This window comes from Oryctolagus cuniculus, chromosome 4 (genome assembly GCF_051225735.1).
Source record: "Oryctolagus cuniculus isolate XC-2025 breed Fujian yellow rabbit chromosome 4, ASM5122573v1, whole genome shotgun sequence".
Taxonomy (NCBI): Eukaryota; Metazoa; Chordata; class Mammalia; order Lagomorpha; family Leporidae; genus Oryctolagus; species Oryctolagus cuniculus.
Window position 1 is genome coordinate 106,945,041 of NC_142870.1, and position 23,364 is coordinate 106,968,404.

Here is a 23,364-nt window from a genome sequence, read left to right on the forward strand (position 1 = left end):
GGAATGTTTCTTTTCATTTTGTTTTGTTTTGGTTGTAGGCTGGTGGTTACCTGGATGGTTTTACTTTGTGAAAATTTAGTGAGCACACTTGCAATTAATTCATGTTTCTGCACATACGCCATATTTCACTTACAAGTAAAAAACATGATTTGTTAGACTGTAGAAGAAAAGCAAGAGAGCGATCACTATGCAAGTCACAACTGTGGTTAGGAAAAACAGGGCAATCCCTTAGGGTTACAAAGATATCTTCAATAATGTTCTACTTCGCAAAATGTGTGGAAAGTACATGGTTGTTCTTTTTGAAATGCTTGTTTTATTAAATATATAAATATTTATACACTTCTACATATGTGTTTTTAGAGTAAAAAAAATTTTAAATATTCTTTATACAAGATACAAAGAGGGCAGGCATTTGGCCCAGCTGTTAAGTCACTGTTTGGTACGCTGGCCTCCCACATTGGAGAGCCCAGTTCAAGTCCTGGCTTCGCACCTTCTGGTCCAGTTTCCTGCTAATACATACCCTTGGAGGTATCAGGTGATGGCTCAGTTGGCTCCCTGCTGCCCAGGTGGGAGACCTGAATTAAGTTCTGGCTGCCCCAGGCTTTTGGAAAGTGAACCACCAGATTAAGGATTTCTCTTTTCTCTCTCCCTCCTCCTACCTCTTCCCTCCTCCTCCCTCCCTTTCTCTCTCTCGATTAAAATGAAAATGAATACAATGTAATAAATAATTAATATGTAAAAGTTTATCAACTCTATTTTTAAGTCTATCATATCCTTGCATTTGTGTGTGAAAGGGGCAGAGGAGAGAGCATCTATTTATTTTTTTGTCTACTTATAATAAAAAGATTGCAAAAAGATACAGTGAAATGGTCCTAGAGCTTCTCTTTAGCAGTAACTTTAATATGTCTGGACTCATTCACCGAAATTACGCTTAACGATCATATTACTTTAAGAATTTGAAACCGGAAGAGGGAGGAGGGAAAACTGTAAGGAAAAACACAAACTTTGTTTCCCGAGCACAGGTGCAGGAACGGCGAAGTCTGCGGAGGCGCCGGCCGCGCGGCTTGCGGGCGGGCCGGCCACGCGGGCGTCCCGCTGCAGACCAGCGCCCCCTGGAGCACGCAGGCCAGCGCGGCCCGAGCGGGGCGTTTGGAACTGGCGCGGGCCGATGCTGCAGCCGGTGGAGTCGGGAGCTGCTGCCTGACCGCGCCGCCGCCGAGGCGCGACTGCCTAGGTAGGAGGAGAATCGTGTTTGCCGTGCTAGGACGTGTGTAGTGGGAGGGTTTGAGGAGAAGGAAGGAGAAGCGGGAAGCGCGCTCGCGAGAGTCGGGAAAGTAAGAGCTGCGTTCTCCCTTCCCTCTGCAGGCCCAAGGAAGGAACGGTGCCTACGGGTAACGCTAAAAAGTAGCCGCGAAGTCCTCGCCTGCAGGCAGTTAAGAGGACAAGGGCCCCTGCAGGCATCTTAGCACGTCCTCACCCTCACTTAGATGGCAACGGAAAGGCTAAGATTCCGCGCTTTTTTTTTTTTTTTTTTTTTTGAGTAACAGATTTTTTTTTTTTCTTTTACTTCATCCTAATTTGCTTTCCCTACTATAGTAGAGTCTTGGGCTGTCTACTGCTAGTCAAATGAGAGACAGTGACTATTTCAGAGTCCAGATTTTGTTGAACAGGCGCTATATGGGCTGCTGTTGGCGCGTTAACTCATACTGTTGTGGACTGAAGACGCTGAATGTCCCAGCGTGGGGTTTGGGGAAGGGAACAAGTCTGAGCTCCCTCTCTCCAAGCCATACAGGCTGTCCACATCATCACATCCTAACACCATACCGGCCTGAAATCTGTGTGGTGAAATGATTTGACGTATGCGTAAGGGTATGAACGACTGTCTTGCACAAGGAATCTGCTGTCCAGAGGTGGTTCAGCATGTCCGGTGACACTAGCTACCAAACTTTATTTAAAAGTTGGATTTTAGATTTCTTACCCCTAAAATATTTATAGATATCAGCAGAGGGCTCTGTTTTTGAAAGAAGAGGGAGGGGGCGGGTGCTGTGGCGCAGTGGGTTAACGCCCTGGCCTGAAGCGCTGTCATCCCATATGGGCGCCAGTTCGAGACCCGGCTGCTCCACTTCCGATCCAGCTCTCTACTATGGCCTGGGAAAGCAGTGAAAGATGGCCCAGGTCCTTAGGCCTTACTACCCATGTGGGAGACCCGGAAGAAACTCCTGGATCCTGGCTTTGGATAGGCGAAGCAACGGCCAATTGGGGAGTGAACCAGAGGATGGGAGACTGACCTCTCTGTCTCTCCTCTCTCTGTGTAACTCTGACTTTCGAATAAATAAATAAATTTTAAAAAAAGAAAGAAAGATGAGGAAGGTAGCTGCCATTTTGTGTAAGTCATTTAGTTTTAGATAATGCATGAAACTTACTTTGTAGTGATGTTTTGTCTATCCTCATAAGATTAAGGTATTAACAATGTTATTATAAATACAAAAGAGCTTAGATTCTTTCATATTTCACCAATGAGACCTTAGATGCTTAAATGTGCTGCCATTTAAGTAGTATTACAGGATTTTGGGGCAGTTTTCTTCCAAATGGCAAAACAAATTAACCCAATAATATTTTACAGAGATTTTTTTTTTATGTGTGACAGAGGCTCAAGAATTTTTGTAAAGGAAAAGTAAGCATAGATAGAAGAAGAATCCCCTGTAAGCAAGAGATGGGCCAGAACACTTCAAACCTCCCACCTCTACACAGCCTGTCGATTTCTTCATTGTCCTGATTTCAGTGAGGAATGAAATGTTGATTCTTATACGGCATAAAGGAAAAGAACAGGAGGCAAGACAGGTGTGTATCATTTGAGAGAGATTTAAAACAAGATTTAAAACTCTTCTGCAAGTGCATAGAACAAGTTGATGCTGATGAGTTGCTATGGTGTTTAGTAATGCAGGACACAATCAAGATACAACCAAGATGTTTTATTCCCCAAGTGGACGGTTCAGTGAAGTATCAGTTCAGTCTTGTTCCATGTGCTACTCATCTGTATTATAACCAAATAGCCAACACTTTTCAGCTGGTCGCTTTCAAAGATATTTCCAAAGAGAAATCATTTTTAAAGTCATTCAAAAAATGCCTTTTTTTCCTTTGCCACTGTTAGAATGGAGGGAAAAAAAAAACTACTTGTAACTACTACTAGTTTCTTGGAAATTGATGACAACTTCACTAAAAACAAATGAGCATGAATCATGAAATATAGAACTTTAACATGATCTCCAGACATAAACCAAAGTAAGTTACTTCTTTTTTTTTTAAATCTGTTTTTTTTTTTTTAATTTATTTGACAGGTAGAGTTATAGACAGTGAGAGAGAGAGAGAGAGAGGAAGAAAGGTCTTCCTTCCGTTGGTTCACTCCCCAAATGGCCACCATGGCCGGAGCTGCGCCGATCCGAAGCCAGGAGCCAGGTGCTTCTTCCTGGTCTCCCATGCGGGTGCAGGGGCCACAGCACCTGGGCCATCCTCCACTGCCCTCCAAGGCCACAGCAGAGAGCCGGACTGGAAGAAGAGCAACCGGGACTAGAACCGGCCTCCACATGGGATGCTGGCTGCAGGCAAAGGATTAACCAAGTGATCCACGGCGCCGGGCCCAGTAGATTACTTCTTGCAGGAAAAAATTTGCTAAAGACACACAACGACTAGAGTCATATGCTGTACATACAATTTGACTGCAAGACTAGTGTCTTTCTTTTCCTTTTAGGTGACACGTCAGTTTAAAACAGATGAATCAGTACCCCGACAATAGTAGGCCAAACTAACAAAAGTGATATTATACACCATATGCTCACGGGTTTGTAAATCCTTTTGCATCAGGGAGTCCAGAATATTGTCTCTCAGCTAGTATAGATATATTGAGTCATTTTCTTGGAAAGTAACGTTCAAGTTGTAACATTTTGCACCCATAAAGAGAATTTTTTCAGAGATGTTAGAAAATAAAATATTATAGCAATCTGGCTTAAATATCGCCAAAATAGAGACTATAACTTATCAAGACTCTGGCTAAATTTCAAAGTATACACAATGAATGAGCATGAGCCATCTGTCCAATAGTGTATTTCCTAATTGTCTAACTTTTTTAAAAAAATTGCTGAGCAATAATAAACTGATAATTATAATGATAATAATGATAAAGTAATAGCATTTATTGAGCACTCACTTTTATCAGGCAACCTTTCTCTATTACTTAACAACCACGTGAGGCAGGTGTTATCATTAACTTTAGTTTGTAGATGAGGAAACTGCAAGACCAGCATATAACCAATATCAACATCATTGCAAAATATCTACACAGTAGGAAAAATTGTAAAGTATCCTTAGAGTAAAAATTTAGGTTCACTTCTACATTTTAGAAAGCCTTCAGGGCTATATTTATTTATGTACTACATGATGTGATAAACAATTATGTATATCTATTTACATCTATTATGACGTGTGCAGGATTCATTGTATCTGAACTACTAGTATTTAATAACTTGGTTACCTTTGAGAGGTACTGGAGCTGATTTGACACAGAGTGTGTATTAATATGTGTCTTTTTAAACTTAATAAGTAAAAACTGAAGCTGAAGTCACACTGCATTCTAGAAGTCATGACAAGGGGAAAACTATTGTGGCTTTAAGTATCCCATTTAAAGGATATGTTTCAAAAATACTAGTATTATAATTACTGAATAGAAATCAGAAACCTTATTTTTATAGATGTATTAGCTGTCCTATCTTGCTGTTTATCTTACACTTACTTAAAGAGTTGTACATGTGCCTTTCAAGAGTAAGCATTTGTATACAGAATTAAAATTTATATATAGAATTAAAATTAAGAAAGAGATTCCTTTTTACAGGAGAATGGAATTTTATGTAATTTGGAACTGGTGTTTTTAAATGTGTTTGAAAATATAGGCTTGAAAATACTGGTCTTGCTTTTCTTCAGGAGCCTTTAGATTTGTACTTTTAGGGTGGTAATGTTAACTGAAGAGGTACTCTCGATCTATGCCAATGTCTGTGTTTCTCCAGTAGAATAACTTTCCTTAGGAAATTCCACATTGTGAGTGTTCATCTGATTTCACATGCATGAATGCTTCAGTGCTCTCCCACCACTTCTCACTTAAACCCCTATTAGCCAGCATAACTCAAGCAGAAGAATTCAATGCTGTCTTTACAGATCACCTAAGTTATAGCTTGAGGAGACATTGTAGTGTCACCTTGTGTCCAAAAAGGAAAAAAAAGTCTGCATTTAACTTGTTAGAAATCAGCTTAATCTTGTTAACTTAAAAATGTAAGGAGCAAAGCTATGACATAATAACCACTTTGCTCCTTTGTTGGCATTTGGGAACATAATTTAAGTTGTAGAAAAAGAAGATTGCTGCAGTAGTCCCATGATCTTCATGTTAACTCTCAGCATGTATTCTCAAACCTAATGTAGCTGGTCTCTACTTTAGGGAAATGAGTGTGAGATTTAGGTATGTGGAATGTCCATGGGATCCTCCTCAGAGAAGAATAGTAAAGGAAGAATAAACACACAGAAGGCATCTCAAAAATTCAGATCGCTCAATTTCCTCATCTTTTATATTCAGTAATTCCATGTTAGCAGAGAAAGGAACATCATTCCAAACATGGGGTCATTGCTGGATTGAGGGGAAAGACTTAATGCACATTAAAGCTGATACTAAATATACATTTAAACACTTAAACCCAATGGACTGTGTGTAGAATTCCTTCAAGATACGCATTCATATATTCATTGGCTAGTTCCAGAAATGTAGAAAAGGAAGTTCTACAGTTTGTTAAAAGTTTTATGATATCTTGCGTTGCCATTCCCACGCTGTAGGCCCTACCTTCACAAGACTCTCATGTTACTTGGACTGTTATCACCGAATTTCTTTGACTAGTACTGACACTAACCTGGTCATCTGGCTTTGTTGTTACCTCCTGACAGCAGGTGACCACTTCTGTTTTCCACTTATCTGTTGGTATCCATAATTCCCAACATTTTTTCATTCTTCTAGATCGTTCAGATTTTTAATGTGCTCTCAGAAATACTGGGGTAGGGTTGGGTGTAGAGGGAAGGCTGTGTCATTTGAAAAAGTTCCTGCAGAGCCCAATTAGTATCTTTCTCCAGGCTGGAGGGTACTGCTTCTCTCTGGGACAGTCATACCTGCAGATGCTGCCCTTTGCTGCTATAGGCTGATTTAGATAAAACTGATGGCAGAGGCAGAAAAAAGTTGTTATTTTTTGTAGTAGAACTCATCAAGCAAGCTTCTAAGGCCCCAGTTCTAGTAATATTGGAGTGTGGGATTGGGTAATGGAACTATTTAAACTTTCCAATCAGAGATAATACAATTATGATTTAAAATAGCTTATTTGGGTAAATATTTAATAAAATTGAAATTCAAATTTCCTTTCAGGTCCATTTTCCCCTATCAAATAGTCACTATTTTCCTCCTTCTTCTCAAAACAGAGGACAGGGAGAGGTTACTCATCTATGTGGTTTCCAGATATTCCTTGTGTCCATCAATATCTTGCGGTCCTCATTGGTCTCCACTGAGATATTCTTCCAACTTTTTTCCCTAGGGCTAAGAGTTGATTGAGGTAGGGCTGTTCCTGAGATGGTTGATCTCATCACTAGGTCTCCATACATCTTAATTAATAGAACAAACAGTGGAATCTCAGTGGAAGCATAGAGGTTTGTTTTTCCTCCCCCATCATAAATAAATATTTAAAATTATGATAGTGAAAGCAAGAAATTTGTTCATATCCAAGACTGTTTGTCCAGGCTCTTTGGGGCTTTCAAAAACACAGAGAATTTTTTTCTACCTCTCATACATGCGGTCTAATAGTTTGAAAGCTACTGGTACAAACTACATGTTATTTACTTTGTGTAGTTTACCCTCCTGGAGAGTTTTTATTGGGGAGGCGGGGAGTTGGGAGGAGTTGGATCCTGACTGGCAATCAGGTTCTTACCCTGCTGTGTCAGTTGTATTTCCATACAATAAAGAGATTGTATGTAGTGAAGTAGGAGACACGTTTTCAGGGAAGATGTGTTTTGGGTAAACTCAGATTCTTTAGTAATGTGAATTTCTAAATATTACTTGGAATTTTCTTAATGTAAACCTCTTATTAATGTACAACATACATTTAGTAAAACATGCTAATTTTAAGTGTACATAGCTCAGTTTTTCTTTTTATCAGTGATGTATATTTGTGTAACCAGCTCTGAGGTGCAGAAATGGTGGCATGGTTAATCCCAGGACCTCCCTCAAGCACCACCCATTCACCGGTTACCTATTCTGACTCCTAACACCATAAATTAGTTTTGCCAACCCTTGATCCTAATCTAAATGAATCATAAATGTATTTTCTTTTGGATTTGCTTCTTTTATTCAACATTATATTTGTGAGATTCTTCACTGCGGTTATTTGAAGTTGTAGTTCATTTATTGTCATGTATAATCTTCTATTTTGTGAAAATATTTTCTGTCTACACTGCAGTTTATTTTTTAGCTATTGTTGATGGTGATTTTGGATATTTTCAGTATATATTATTATGAATGGTGCTACTGTGAATATTTTTGTCTATATATTTTGTTGAGCATTTAATGTGCATTTCTGCTGTTATATATTTTTTTAAGTAATTGCCCAGACATAGGATAGGCGAGGAAGCAGATGCCGTCCAACACTTTGCCAAAGTGGTTGTACCAATTTACATTCATTATATGCAGTGTGTATGAGTTCTAGTTATTAATACTTGCTAGTATCTGTCTTTTTAATTCTAGCCATTCTGGTCAATTTGTGTGGTATTGATTTCAATTTGCATTCTTTTGATGACTAGGGAACTTTTATAACCTTTTCATTAGCTTACTAGGTGCTATTTTGTGATAGGTCTATTAAAAGTTCTGGCCCTGGGGCAGATTTTGAGGCAAAGTGAAGCTTATTGATAAACACATCCCTTATTGGAGTGCTGGTTGGAGTCCTGGCTACTCTGCTTATGATACAGTTTCCTGCTAATGCATGCTGAGAGCTTGCAGATGACGACTCATTTGCTTGGGCCTCTGCCACCCCTGTGTTCCAGAGTTCCAGACTCCTGGTTTTGGCTTGACCTATCTCTGGCTGTTGTGGGTATTTGGGGAGTGAACCAGTGGATGGAAGAAATTTGTGTGTGTTTGCCTTTCAAATAGATGAAAATAAATAAATCAACAATTTTTAAATGGGGCCAATCCCTCTACTGGATCATCTGCATTATTCATACTGATTTATAGAAATTCATTATATATTTTAGATGAGTCCATATCAAATATATTTATTAGGCATTTTCTTCCATTCTCTGAATTGCCTTTTCATTTTTTAATGGTGTGTTTTGATGAACAGGAGTTATTACTTATAATATAAAGCAATTTATTATTTTTATATCCTAAGAAATCTTTGCCTATCTTAGTCATGAAATATTTTTCTAAAAGCATTAATGTGTATATTTTAGACTTAGCTTGCAATATGTGTGAAATTGATTTTTGGTGTGTTATGTAAGTAAGGTATCACAAATCATTATTTGCTTTTGCCTTAGCCAAGCACCTTATTAAAAACATTCTAACTGCCTCCATTGCATGGCAAGATCACTCTTATATAACTTAAATAACTGTTTGTGTTTGGGTCTATATCTAGACTTTTAATTGTATTCAGGTGGTCTGATTGTCCATCTTTGCATCAAAACCATGCTGCCTTCATTGCTGTAGCCATATTTATGTAAATTCCAAATATTTATTCTTCTTCAAGATTAAAATGGCTATTCTATCCTTTCATAGTTCCTATAAAATGTGAAATTTGTTGTGGCCTGACATATGAATAAACCATGGCTGATCTTGGTAAATACTTCAGATACAGTGACAAGAATATATATTCTGAAACTCTTTGGTGCAGGATTCTATATATGTCATTTAGGTCGAGATTATGATTAGTTTTGCATAGTTTCTATATTAAAATATTTCTTTTTCATTTTTTCCTTTTTGACCTGAAATTGCTTTAGCTGTTGATAAAGATGTGTTACAATTGGAATCTGCCAATTTCTCTTGATTTTCAATTTTTGCTTTATTTTTTTTTAACTTTTATTTAGTGAATATAAATTTCCAAAGTACAGCTTATGGATTACAATGGCTTTCCCCCACCACAACTCCCTCCCACCCGCAACCCTCCCCTTTCCCACTCCCTCTCCCCTTCCATTCACATCAAAATTCATTTTCAATTCTCTTTATATGCAGAAGATCGGTTTAGCATATATTAAGTAAAGATTTCAACAGTTTGCACCCACATAGAAACACAAAGTGAAAAATACTGTTTGAGTACTAGTTATAACATTAAATCACAATGTACAGCATATTAAGGACAGAGATCCTACATGAGAAGTAAGTGCACAGTGACTCCTGTTGTTGACTTAACAAATTGACACTCTTGTTTATGGCATCAGTAATCACCCTAGGCTCTTGTCATGAGTTGCCAAGGCTATGGAAGCCTTTTGAGTTCACTGACGTCTGATCTCGGATGCTTTATGTTTTTTAAAGCTATATTAATGACTGAGTATAGATTGTAAATTGTACTATCTTCTCCCTGCATTATAAAATTCTATCTGCAGCTTTTCATGGTATCTTCTGCTTCTTCATTACATCTTCTGCTTTTCATTATAAAATATCCTTCTATATCTGTTAAGATGCAGTCAGAAACAGAAACAGACTAAGCAGCTGTACAACAGAAGTGTTAACTATCTAGAAAAGTGATTAGCTAGTCAAAGTGATAGAAAGAGAACTGGAAGCATTTCAGAGGTAGAACCTGCAGTATCCTTAGGAATAAAGCAGCTTGTACAAGGAAGTTGCCTGGAACCTTATAGGGAGATCTGCAAGGCTAAGAGTCAGACCTCTGAGGGGATGGAGTGGCTGCCACAGAGCCTTCATTTGCCTCAGATCTGGGAGAGCAGTGTGGTTGTGGTACATTTGCCAAAGGGCCACTTCTGCTGAACTGTGAGGACTGTCACAACAGTTATAATTGCTGCCTGGACTCCCACAAATTGATGCACTTACTGCTGATGAAAACAGACGGTCAGAAGGATGAAAAGTCTTTTCTTCTTCCAGTCGTGCAGTGTCCCTTCTCTACCCTGTGTTGGCAAGTCTTAACTCCTACCCAGCTGAAGAAACACGATATATTCTGCAGAGTTTCAAATCCAGTATCACAGCATAGAATGAAGGGTGCACTTGGAACTGACAAAATAAATTAATATCTGGCACATCTTCTTTATTTCCAGTAATGCTTCTTGCCAAACAGTCTACTTAATCTGATGTTAGTAGAGCCTGGCCGTTACTGGTGGTTACATGCTATATCTTTCTGCATGGTATTTTCAGCTCTCTGAAGCAGATCATAGTTAGGGTTTATGTTTTTCCCCAATGTGTCAATCTTAGACTTAATTGAAAAATTTGGTAATTTTATGTGTAACTGCTGATATTATTGTGTCTGCCATATTGCTATCTGATTTTGTTTGGCCCATTTTATTCTTTTCCCTTTTGGGAATTAATACAAAATTAAAATTTTCCTATATAAACTCACTGAGTATATATTATTTTATCATTCTTTAATTTTTTACACAAGAAATGAACTTTTGACTTAATCCATGTTAATGTAAATGATTATTTATAAACAAATCCCTAACAATTTTAGAACTTTAAAATGCTTTTAACTTCATTCACCTTCTCTCATCATTTGTCTCATGATTACTTTTCTTTTTTAATTCTACCTGCATTTTAAGTCTGTACAGTCACTGCTATTTATTGCTTTATGCACTCAGTTGACAGTTGATATTCATTTCTGCATATGCATTTTTTTTCTTTTTGGACAGGCAGAGTGGACAGTGAGAGACAGAGAGACAGAGAGAAAGGTCTTCCTTTTTTCTGTTGGTTCTCCCCACAATGGCCGCTGCGGAGCACCAAGCTGATCCGAAGCCAGGAGCCAGGCGCCTTCTCCTGGTCTCCCATGTGGGTGCAGGGCCCAAGGACCTGGGCCATCCTCCACTGCACTCCCAGGCCACAGCAGAGAGCTGGCCTGGAAGAGGAGCAACCGGAACAGAATCCAGCGCCCCGACCGGGACTAGAACCCGGTGTGTCGGTGCCATAGGCGGAGGATTAACCTAGTGAGCTGTGGCGCCGGCCTATATGCATTCTTACACGCTTATTTTTATGACTTCTCATCTACTCCTGCATTTTGTCTTGCTTCTGGCTCATTTTCATTTCCTGAGACTCTAACTGTACTTTATGAGACCTTTCCACCATGATTTACCTGTCTCAAAAGTTCTTTACAATATTTTCCATTATTTTACTTCTCTGCTTAATTTTTTTTAAGATTTATTTTTTTTTTCAGCAAGAGAGAGAGAGAGAGATATCACACCTGCTGGTTCACTCCCCAAATGGCCTCAACGACTGGTGCTAGTCTAGACCAAAGCCAGGAGTCCAGATATGTAGCAGGGACTAAAGCACTTGGAACATCCTCTACTGCTTTCTCAGCCACATTAGATGGGAGCTGGATTAGAAACAGAGCAATGGAGACTCTAACTGGTACTCCAGTTTGAGATGTTGGTGTTACAAGGGGTGGCTTAACCCACTGTGCCATAACGCTGGCCCCTCTGGTTAATTTTAACTATTTTTTATTGATGTTTATTAAGTTTACTATTCCTATCTTCTGTTACATCTATTCTATTGTTTAATCCAACTAATGAGTTAATTTAAGATAACTTTCTAGAATTTCTATGTGATCCTTTTTGTAGATTACAATGCTCTTCTCTATCAAATCTTCCTGTCTTGGCTTGAATATGTTAATTAGATTCATTTAAAATTCGTTAGCTAGCTCCAATATCTTGATGATCCATGGGTGTGTTTCTGTTGTCCTCTTTTCTTTTTGGTTTTTGATTACGATATCTTTATTATTTTTGCATACCTAGTAAATTCTACTAAATGCTAAATGTGGTGTGCAGAAAATTATAGGGGATCTATTTGATATATCTTTATCCTTAACAGATTCATCTTTCTTTCACTGGGCAGATTACATGATAGTTCATCTTAAGTTAATCATGATCTGTTCCACATTGAGGGAGAGTTGCAGGCCTGGAAAGAGCAACTTCTGGCTGATGTTTCTCCAAGGCGCTTCTTCTGGGAGAGTCTCATCTCTTGAGATTTCTAAAACTTTACCTTGCTTTTCAGAGGCATTTCAGTTTAGCATCTTGCCCCTACTTTAGCCCAGAAATTGGCTTTTTTTTCCCCAAGTGGTAAAATAATTCTGTTCTGAGGTACCCCTCATATCTAGGCAAAGCTGAACTGGTTTCATTATCAGCCAGCTGTGCCCCTCTCTAAGTGGGTTACTGAGATGCCTCTTCCCCATACCTAGAATTGCCAAATATCCCCAGAATTAAAATGCTGAGGAAATCAGCTCACTTTGAAGATGGAGTTACCTCCTCCCCATTTCTCACTGCCCACCCCTCAGTTCTCCAGTGCACTCAACAGAAGTTCGAGCTGCTACTCCACCCCACCCACAAGCACAATCATTTGAATGATATATTTGCTCAGGTTCAGATCATCAAAATGGTCATTTTAGAGTTTGGCACATAAAAACTTTTTGGGAAGCAATTTTTTGACTTTATGGTTCTCTCTTGCTGAGATCAATTGGGAAATTTTTAGTAATGGATTAATACAGATCAACTTTCAAATGCTTTTCAACTTCATAAACCTGTAAATCTTCATTAAATATAATTGAAACATGATTGAAAAGTTAAAAAATGTGTTTCTAAACTATTTTGATATATCCTTTATCTTGATTCCACAGTTAATTTCTTCAACAGACAAATGCATTTCTGCAAAATAAACATCATTCCTTATACTACAAAAGGATTCAAAAGAATCTTTTAGTTAATAGTAAATATAAAAATCTAAACAAGTAAAAAATTATTTTATCTAGGTCAAATATATGTGTATTCAAATTTCAAATAGTTCTGTTTGAAAGCACTTAATAATTAAAGTATCTTTAGCAAAATATCAGAAACCTTTCAAAGAAACAAGTGAACCCCGTTTTCAAATCACCTGCTTATCATGTGATAGGACTTGGCATGCATATCTGTGTGTCTGCATGTGTGTATTTCCAAATCTGTAATAAGTGCCATAAAACTTGTAAGAGGAAAGATAGTCAAGGAGTGAAGTTAGAATGCACTGTAAAGGTATTATAAAACATGAAAATTATAACAATGAAAGTTTTATTATATGAAAATGTTTGCTGATTAGGGAATTTTTATATTCACTCCTTACCTGCCCATCCACTCAAAAAGACAATTTATAGAGATTTATTGTGATTTTAGGTGAAAATAAACATCCAATTCAGCCCCAGGGGAAAATAATTTAGAAACAGTCTCACCTTCATGCCTCAAGTTTTAATGTTGAGATAGGAGTAGTGAGTAGTAATTATTCATTTAAGGGCCATTTCAATGGGTTATGCAATGTGTGTGTGTGTGTATTTATATATATGATGTCATGGAAAGTAGATCAGTTATCCTCATTGGTGATGGTCACTCCTCTACAGGAACAAAATCCTGAGAACAAATGTCTTGATCCAGTTTTTATGTAAATATCAAATTGTCAACATGTTGAAACTTAGGAAGAAAAATGATATATGTATTTATATGTTTTTATAAACACAGTTTCACAATGTGAAGCAAAACACCAATAACAACATTTTTAGTGTATTTTATATGTAAATATTACACATAAATGTAAAATTTTATATTAAATATTAGAATGTATATTAATATAGTATAAATACTATAAAGAACACCATCAGAGCTTCCCTAGGTAGAGAATTTTTTATATAAAAGGTTATACATGAATTCTTTTTACTTTGTTTTTTACTTAAGTTATACAAGTTTCATATATTTCTCATTTACATATTTTGGAACTTAGTGTCACTTCCCCCACCACTCTCCCTCCCACCATGCTCCAGCCCTTCCTCCCGCTCCCTCTCAAATTCCCACTTTTAATATTTACAATGGTCTATTTTCAGTATACTTAATGATTGTGTGGTTAACCCTACTCTAAGTATAAGAGTTCAGCAAGTAGTATGAAGAGAAAGAAAACAAAAAACACTGCTCCTCCATAGAAAAGAAAAGTGCTATAAACAATCACTGAGTTCCAAAAAATCTATTTCTCTGATACATTACATTTCAGGTACTCTGTTAGTTACCTCAGATCAGGGAAAACATATGATATCTGTCTTTTTGAAACTGTCTTATTTCACTAAGTATAATGGTTTCTGCTTGCAGCCATATTGTTGCAAAAGACAGAATGTCATTATTTTTTTACAGCTGAGTAGTACTCCATGGTGTATGTATACTGTAATTTCTTTATCCAGTAAACAGTTGATGGACATCTGGGTTGATTCCATATCTTAGCTATTGTGGAGTCTTTTGGATCTCCAATATATATAGGATCATGTCATTTGCAAATAGGGATAGTTTGATTTCCTCCTTTCCAATTTGTGTCTCTTTGATTTCTTTTTCTTGCCTAATGGCTCTGGCTAAAACTTCCAGGACTGTATTAAATAGCATTAGTGAGAGTGAACATCCTTGTCTGATTTTGTATCTTCAGGGGAGTGTTTCCAGCTTTTCCCCATTCAATAGGATGCTGGCCATGGGTTTGTCATATCTTGCCTTGATTGTATTGAGGAATATTACTTCCATACCCAATTTGCTTAAAGTTTTCATCATGAAAGGGTTTTGTATATTATCAAATGCTTTCTCTGCATCTATTGAGATAACCATATAGTTTTTGTTCTTTGGTTTTTTAATGTGATATATCCATTGATTTGTGAATAGTGGGCCATCCCCGCAGACCAGGGATAAATCCCACTTGGACTGGGTGAATGATCTTTTGAAGTACTGTTGGATTGATTAGCTAATATTTTGTTGAGGATTTTTGCATCTTCCCTCTTAACACTACTTTTGCTGTATCCCATAAGTTTTGATATGACATATTCTCATCTCCATTTGTTTCCAGAAATTGTTTTATTTCTCTTTTGATTTCTTCTATGCACTGTTCATTCAGGAGTATGTTGTTCAGTCTCCATGTGTTTGCATATGATCTAGAGATTCTTGAGTTGTTGATTTCCTGCTTTATTCCAGGAGGTCAGAGAAGATGCATGGTATGTTTTTGATTTTTCTGAATTTGCTGAGACTTGCTCCATGGCCTAGTATATGCTCTATCCTAGAGAAATTTCTATGCTGATGAGAAAAATGTGTATGCTGTCACTGTGGGGTGAAAGGTTCTGTAGTTATCCATTAGATCTGTTTGCTCTATAGTGCCAGTTACCTCTGTTGTTTCCTTGCTGATTTTCTGTCTGGTTGATCTGTCCATTGCTGTCCAAAGTGGGGTATTGAAGTCCCCTATTATTATTGTATTGGAGTCTATGTCTCCCTTCAGGTCCATTAATGTTTCTTTTAAATAGCCAGGGGACCTGCTATTGGATGTGTATACATTTATTATAGTCACTTCTTCCTGTTGAATTGATCCCTTAATCATTACATAGCGCTCTTCTTTGTCTCTTTCAACATTTTTTATGTTAAAGTCTATTTTGTCTGATATTGACGGCTACACCAGCTCTTTTTTGGTTTCTGTTAGCATGGAATATCGTTTTACATTCTTTCAGTTTCAGTCTTCATGTATCTTTGTTGGTGTGATGTGTTTCTTGTAAGCAGCAGATAGATGGATCTTGTTTAATCCATTCAGCCAGTCTGTATCTTTTAACTGGAGAGTTGAGGCCCTGTACCAAGGTGACTATTGATAAGTAATGACTTGGCCCTGCCATTCTTTCATAAATATTCCCATTGTTTACTTTGTATTTCTTTTGTACTTCTACAGGAGAATTTTCTGCCTTCTCATTCTTTCATAATATGGCTATCTCTGTGTTTCTGTGTGTAGCACATCCTTAAGCATGTTTTGTAAGGCTGGGTAAGTGGTGACAAATTCTTTAAATTTCTATTTGTTATGGACGATCCTCACTTCACCTTCATTTGTGAATGAGAACTTTGCAGGGTACTGTATTCTGGGTTGACAGTTTTCTTCTTTTAATACTTGAACTATATCTCACTATTCCCTTCTAACCTGTAAGGTTTCTGATGAGAAGTCAGCTGTGAGTCTAATTGGGGATCCTCCAAAAGTAATCTGGTGTTTCTCTCATGTACCTTTTAAAATCCTTTCTTTATGTTTTACTGTGGAAAGTTTGACTACAGTGTGTGCTGGTGAAGATCTTTTCTGGTCATGTCTTTAGGAGTTCTATTTGCTTCCTGTACTTGGACATCTCTTTCTTTTTCCAAATTGGGCAAATAAGTTTTCTGTAATTATTTCACTAAATAGGCCCTCTAGTCCATTCTCTCTTTCCACACCTTTAGGAACTTCTAAGACCCGTATGTTGAGTCATTTGATAGTTTCCCATAACTCTCCAACACTATTTTTAAGTTTTCTATTTTCTTATTGGCTTTTTTTTTTTTTGGTCTAAGATTTCCAAAGATTTGTCTTCTAGTTTGGATATTCTTTCTTATTCCTCTCCAAGTCTGCTGTTAGGCTTTCTACTGCATTTTTTTTTATTTGATCTATTGAATTCTTTATTTCTAATATTTCATTTTTATTTCTCTTTCCAATCTCAATTTCATGGGAAAAATGTTCATTGATGTCATGTATGACTTTCTTTAGTTTGTAGATTGGCTTCTGATTGCTTTTGATTAATCCTGTGATTAATTTTTGAATTTCATTCCCAGCATTTCCTCAGTCTCTTCATTTTCATATTCTATATTTAAATGTTGTTGTGTTCTTTTGCAGGGGTTGGGTGAGGTCACAGTATCTTCCTTAGTCTTGTTTCTTGAATTTCTTCATTTGTTTTTAGGCATTTGTGTAGTTGATTTTCATTTTTTCTTCTGATGGCTTTTGTCTTTGAACTATGCCTCTGTGGCTTAGTGGAATGTCTGCACTTTCAGTGAAAAGCAAGAGATGTGTGATGGGTGTGTCCAGGGAACTCTGGTCAATACTCCGGGGTAGGGTGAGTATCCTTGGGTGTCATAGGTCTCAATACCCAACTACACCCTTCACCTCTCATGTAACCACTGAGACCCTCACGTTCTCAGCACACAAGGCTCCTACAGTCAGTCATTGAGTCCAGAGGTTTCTTTCTGCATTGCCAGCCTGTCCAGTCAACAGAGAGGCAGATGTTCCCCAAAACAGTTCCTCCTAGGTATCTTGACCCTGGGGGCCTTGGGCATGGCACCATCCCATTGTGGCTGCCCAGCCACCTCCCAGCCAGGCCTAAAAGCAGTGGGGACTGTAGACCATTCCTTCTGCTGGATTCTCTGGGTAACATGCTCACACAAGAACCACTGACTGAGAACATTGCTGTCTGTCTTGCACTGCCTTCGGCACTGCTGATTAGTGTCTCATCTCAGTCAGTTGCTGTGCACACACACAAAGGTTTCCATAGCTGCCACCCTAACCCAAAATGGTGCCCACCCTCTCTCAGCTGAGCAATGGATGTTGTTTGGGGAAAATTGAAGGGAAACAAGCATTACCCCCCTCTTAACACTTGGTCAGTGGGCAACTGCCAGCAACCACCAGCCCCCAGGGCTTCAGCCTAGCTCCAGGCCACACTCTCCTTCCAACTCTATCACCACAGTTGCTGCAGTTGAATCTCACCACCATCTCCAAACTGCTGCCCACTCTGGCTCTCGGCCCCTGCAGCTGTGCTTGTGCTCACACTGTGAGTCAGTACCCTCCACACAGGTCCGTGCCATTTCTCCACTTCCCATAGATGTGTGTTTTTCTCTCCAGTTCTCCCCTGAGGGTGCAGTTCCTACATTTTTCTAATCACTGTTTATCCTTAGTCCAGAGTAGCATTTCACTCCCTAATCCACCATCTTTGAATCTCTATGCATTAATTCTTAACAGGTTATTTTGTTAATCCTTTGATTCTCTCTATGAGGAATGAGTTAGTATTCACAATTCTTAAATAAAGACAGCAAGTTTCATCAAAGTTAAATCACTTGCAAAAGTTTCTTCAGCCAAGAAGTTAGGGTCAGGATTTGTACTCATATCCATCCACGTCTAAAATGCATGTCCTTTCATCCTCACTGCTTCAGCTATTGAATTTGGAACACTCCAGGAATGAACATCCTTTCAGATACCCTCTCTGATCTTTTGCCTCCAGACTCCTATGAAGCATTATCCATTCTGTTCATGCTTGTAATCCCCCAGGAATTATCTCAGTAATTTTACCTAGCAAGAACTCTCTAAATGTTTGTTGACCAAATGGATGAATGAATGTCTCCCAGCAGTTCATCCCTACAGACATTTTTCAGAATTTAAGCATTGAAACCAATAAATGCCTCTTTTTTTTATTTGGCAGATAGAGTTAGACAGTGTGAGAGAGAAACAGAGAGAAAGGTCTTCCTTCCATTGGATCACCCCCCAAATGGCCGCTACGGCCGGAGCTACACCAATCTGAAGCTAGGAGCCAGGTGCTTCCTCCTGGTCTCCCATGTGGGTGCATGCGCCCAAGCACTTGGGCCATCCTCCACTGCCTTCCTGGGCCACAGCAGAGAGCCGGACTGGAAGAACAACCGGGACTAGAACCCGGCACCCATATGGGATGCCAGCGCTGCAGGCAGAGGATTAACCATGTGAGCCATGGCACCGGCCCATAAATGCTTCTTTAACATCACCAATGCCTCTGTCTTCTGCCTCATCAGTGCCAACCCAGCTCTCAGCTTTGCCTCTGAGCTTTGCAAAAGAAAGCATATGAAGGCATTGGCTTCAGGCCAGCATGACCACCAGACCACTGGTATCAGAATGCCCTGGGAGTAGGCAGACCATGAGCATGATCAAAAAAATATAACCTTCTGGGAAACTTTTGTTGTAACATTTAGTATTTCAAAAGAAGCATGGTCTCAACAGTGTCTTCTCCTCACAGAATGTATATAAGGTGCAGGAAGGAAATCTGTAACTACACTCTGTAAAAACTAAATAATATCTCAACCAGGTGATCAAAAATGGCATCACCAAAGAAGGTCAGGTGGACATTATAATCTCCATGTGTGATATCCTGAGAAAGACAACGTCATTCTGTGGTATTCTGCCTGGGAATGCTTAACCTAAATCGAATTGCTTGGAAGTGTCCCAAAAAAGGAAAACAAAAGCCAAATTGAGGTTGACTCTGAAATAGCAGGCTTGTATTCTTCAAAAATGGCAGTGCCATAAAAGACAAAGACTGAGGAATTTTGCAGAGTGGAAGAGATTAAACAAACATGACAATTATATCCATTCTGTTCTCCTTCATTGCATCTGAACCTGCACATTGCTGAGACAGTTGACAAATGGGAATAGGATATGTGGATTAGACAGTAATACTGTAAAAGCTTAACATCCATGGATTTGATGACCATATTGTATTGCAACAAAGAAATATTCCTTTATCTTGGGAAATGTGCACAGAAGTACTAAGGGACAGAGAGGCAGGATGTATTAAAATTTTCCTCGAATGACATGGGAAAATAATGTTAAAATATACTGTGTGTCTGCACTTTCATACACACACACATCTGTAAGACAGAATTTAAAATGTTGTCAAAATGTTTAAAACTGCTAAGTATGGAGAAAGAGCAATTATTCTTACAACTTTTCTTTAAATTTCAAATTATTTCAACTAAAAATTATATTTTTAACACACTTTTCCTTTCTGTGGGTAGATTTAAGTTTGAAACAAATTTAGGAGCAATCAGTTAAGTAATTTAAAGGGTAGTTTAAGATATGAGAGATCTTTTTAGTTACCTTTCATGTTCATTAATTTTGTTGAGTCTCTCCAAACAAAACACTGAGCTGTCCAATATATTTCTTCATTAATGAATAGCATTGGTAACCATTTACCTTTTATATTGTGATGAGAAGTAGTGGAGTGATGTAGAAAGAATTCTGAGAGCTACACTCTATGGATACAAGCCCTGTTTTACTGTGTAAAAATGAGCAGGTCATTTCCCCTGCCAGGCTCTGCTTCATTTGCAAGATAAGGAGATTGAGTCAGGGTGTATTTGAAAGCACATCCATTTCTACCATTCTGCAGTTCTGAGTAAACAAAATAAAATGAGAATTTCTAAACGAAGAAGTTGATTAACAAAATTAGAGTTGACCAGAGTAAAGGAAAAAAAAAATATTTTCTTTACACACCTGTGTAGTCCCAGCCTCTTATATAAAGGGAAACTTGGATCACTTTTCAAGAAGGACAGAACAATGTTTGCAAGGAAACAGAACAGAATTCAAACTTCCTCTCAGGATGTTCAAACATTTGTCAGGTTTATCACATTTATATTTCAAGAAGAAATGTAGCCAAAGACACTGAAGTATACTGAAACATTAATTCCCCCACACTCATATTCCTGTCACACCAAATGAGTTATTGTTTTCACAGTCAGATTAGATCAAGAATTTTAGAGAAGCACAATTAAATCCTCACAGACAATACTTGTAATGCTAGCAAGTTGTATGAATATCACTTCTCCAAAAGGATTGATTCTTCTGAAGGTTTGGATTCTGAATGAAGCCATACTTTATAACAACAAAGAATCATGGAAATTATTTACTCCCTAAGAAAGACTAAAATAAAAGAGGCCAGAGTAGGTACATCATAAATACTGTTGACTTACAATAGCAAACAATAAAAATGGGAAGGAAAGAAAGACGACCTCAAAATGCCACAGTGCATGGAGAAACTTTCCATGGTAAGGTCAATTTGGAAAAATCTAACATATTTAAGTGACTCCAACTAAGCTCTTGTAAAACAGGACAACAGCAATAAACTTTTGAACTCTTCGTTAATTGTACAATAAGATTTAATCATCAGCTGTCCAATCAACAAACATTTATTGTGCATCTATTCCGTCCCAGGCATGTTTGAAATATATAACCAAGAATTAGCCATACAAGGCACAGTCTCTCATAGAGCTTCTATTCTGGTGGGGGAAGACAGAAATGAAATATAAATAAGTAAATATCACTGTTATAAGTAGTAGGAAGTAGTATAAAATAGTTATGACTGGGTCTGGTTACTTTAGTTCATTAAAGAAAGCTTCTATGAATAGACATTTAAGCCATCATCCAAATAATATAAAAAGAACAGCAGAGAAAACATTCCAGCCCAACTATGGCAAAAGTGCTGAGGTGAGAAGCAACTTGTTTAGTTAGAAGACCAGAATGAAAACAAGGCTCCCAGAACATCGTAGACAAGGAAGAAAGGTGTGATGTATTTTCAGATAGGGCAAAAGCATCAGAGTTCATATTCTATTCTAGGTGTCAGCCATTGAAAGGTTTTAAGCAAGAATGAGGTAGAATCTGATCTTCAATTAAAAGATTGATTTGGGCTGCTGTGTTTGAGGAAGTATTTACAGTAATCAAAGCAGGAGATCATGGGGTCTGTAGAGATAATTGTTCATGGATATGGAAAGGGAAGACATTTGAAAAAGTCAACCAGATCAGATTGTGGATTGTAAATTGGGTGTTAAGAGAAATAAAGAAATCAAGGATAACTTGTAAAATTTTGTCCTGGCCACCTGAGTAGATGGGAATAGCATATTCTGGGATGGGGAAGATTGGGAGAGAGATGCTTTAAGAGGATGAGAATTAAGAGCTATATTTGGGAATTGTTTATTTTAAATGCATATTAAGCAGTGCAAGTAGAGCTGTCACATAGTTGAAAAAGTTCCCCTTCCAGCATTCTTTCTGATACAACATGGTAAATGTTCACAGGGTACAAAGTACCACGGTTGCTCTGATGGCGAAATTCCCATTTGTTGACTTAATGGTCAGAAAAATGATTTGACTATTCTAAGTTTGACATCCCTGGAATCCACACAGAAGTTCAATGCCCACATCACTTTTTTCTAGATTTGATAACCGCTCAAATTTAACAGGGCCATAATTAAATTTGTAATTAAAGATCTTCTGAAACACTTAAAATCAAATGCCTCTAACAAAAAATTTGGTTAATATTCTCAAATTATTAAAGGAAGTAACCTTCTGCCCAGTAAGACAGTAGTAAAGTTAAATACCTGGTTATTAAATTAAAAATAAAGTTCTTTAAGGAAAATACAGATCATAATTAGTTGGGGGTATAATGAAGAGGAATTCATTGTCTTATGGTCCAGAAGATCTGGAATTTGATGTCAAATATCCTGGATTCAAGTCTTAGGTCTCATAAATTCTCATGGTAGTCCCTTTCAAACTGATCAACTTCTTGGTTTCTTCACTAATTAAAAAAAATGCTAATATTTTGTAAGCACCAGTGTTGTGGCAAAGCAAGTTGAGCTGCTGCCTGAGGCACCGGCATTCCATAGGGGTGCAGGTTCATGTCCTGGCTGCTCCAGTTCCAATCTAGCTCCCTGCTAATGTGCCTGGGAAAGCAATGGAAGATGGCCCAAGTGTCTGGGCCCCTACACCCACATGAGAGACCCAGATGGAATTCCAGGCTCCTGGCTTTTTTGGCCTGGCCCAACCAGGCTCTTGTGGCCGTTTAGGGAGTGAACCAGCAGATGAAAGATCTCTGTCTTTGTCTCTCCTTGTCTCTGCCACTATGCCTTTCAAACAAATAAATAACTATTTTTTTAAAACTGTATGCTGAAGAGGTGATGTGAAAAATAAATGGGTGAGATAAACTTTTTTTAACTGAGAATAGTTCTTGGTTGCTTTATTACACATAATGGTATAATGTTGCATGTTTTATGTTATATTTCTTAACAAGCACTGTGAGCCAAATTCCTTTCTCCCTACTGATAAAGGTGCACCACTCCTTGCAGGTATTTGGAAAAAAGAGAAAAAAAAATTTTGTAAAGGAATGCTTCTCTTTCTGTCCTTTCTAAAAAGCCTTCCTAAATATCTTGAAACTGCATCGGTCTCATGTTCCTACAGAAGCATGTCTGTCATTGCTAGTATAGTACATGATACCTCAGCCTGATGTTCATTCTAATAACAAATGTGCATGGAGGGCCTAATGTGATTCAGACTCTGAAGGAACTACACATCCACATAGAGAAAAGGATTGTGATTCATTGCTAACTCTCCATTAGTTCACAGTGTAGTAAGAGAGCAACTCCTCGCCATGGGGTTATTTATCTATACTTCTCCTTATCCCTCCTCCACTTACAGCCTCTGTGAGCACTAGACTGCCAAACACCCTATGTTGGTCACTTTTAGTTTTCCTCATATTACCTTACACTATGTCCTGCTTAACA

At 38.0% G+C, this 23,364-nt stretch overlaps 1 protein-coding gene across 1 annotated transcript in view; it reads left to right on the forward strand.

Annotated features, from left to right (window-relative positions):
- Positions 1–1,100: 1,100 nt before the first annotated feature.
- SPATA16 (spermatogenesis associated 16) overlaps positions 1,101–23,364 on the forward strand; it is a 285,443-nt gene continuing 263,179 nt past the window's right edge. The window contains exon 1 of the mRNA XM_002716430.6: positions 1,101–1,234. The gene's annotated coding sequence lies outside the window, so the exon portion shown is untranslated. The remainder of the gene's footprint in view (positions 1,235–23,364) is intronic.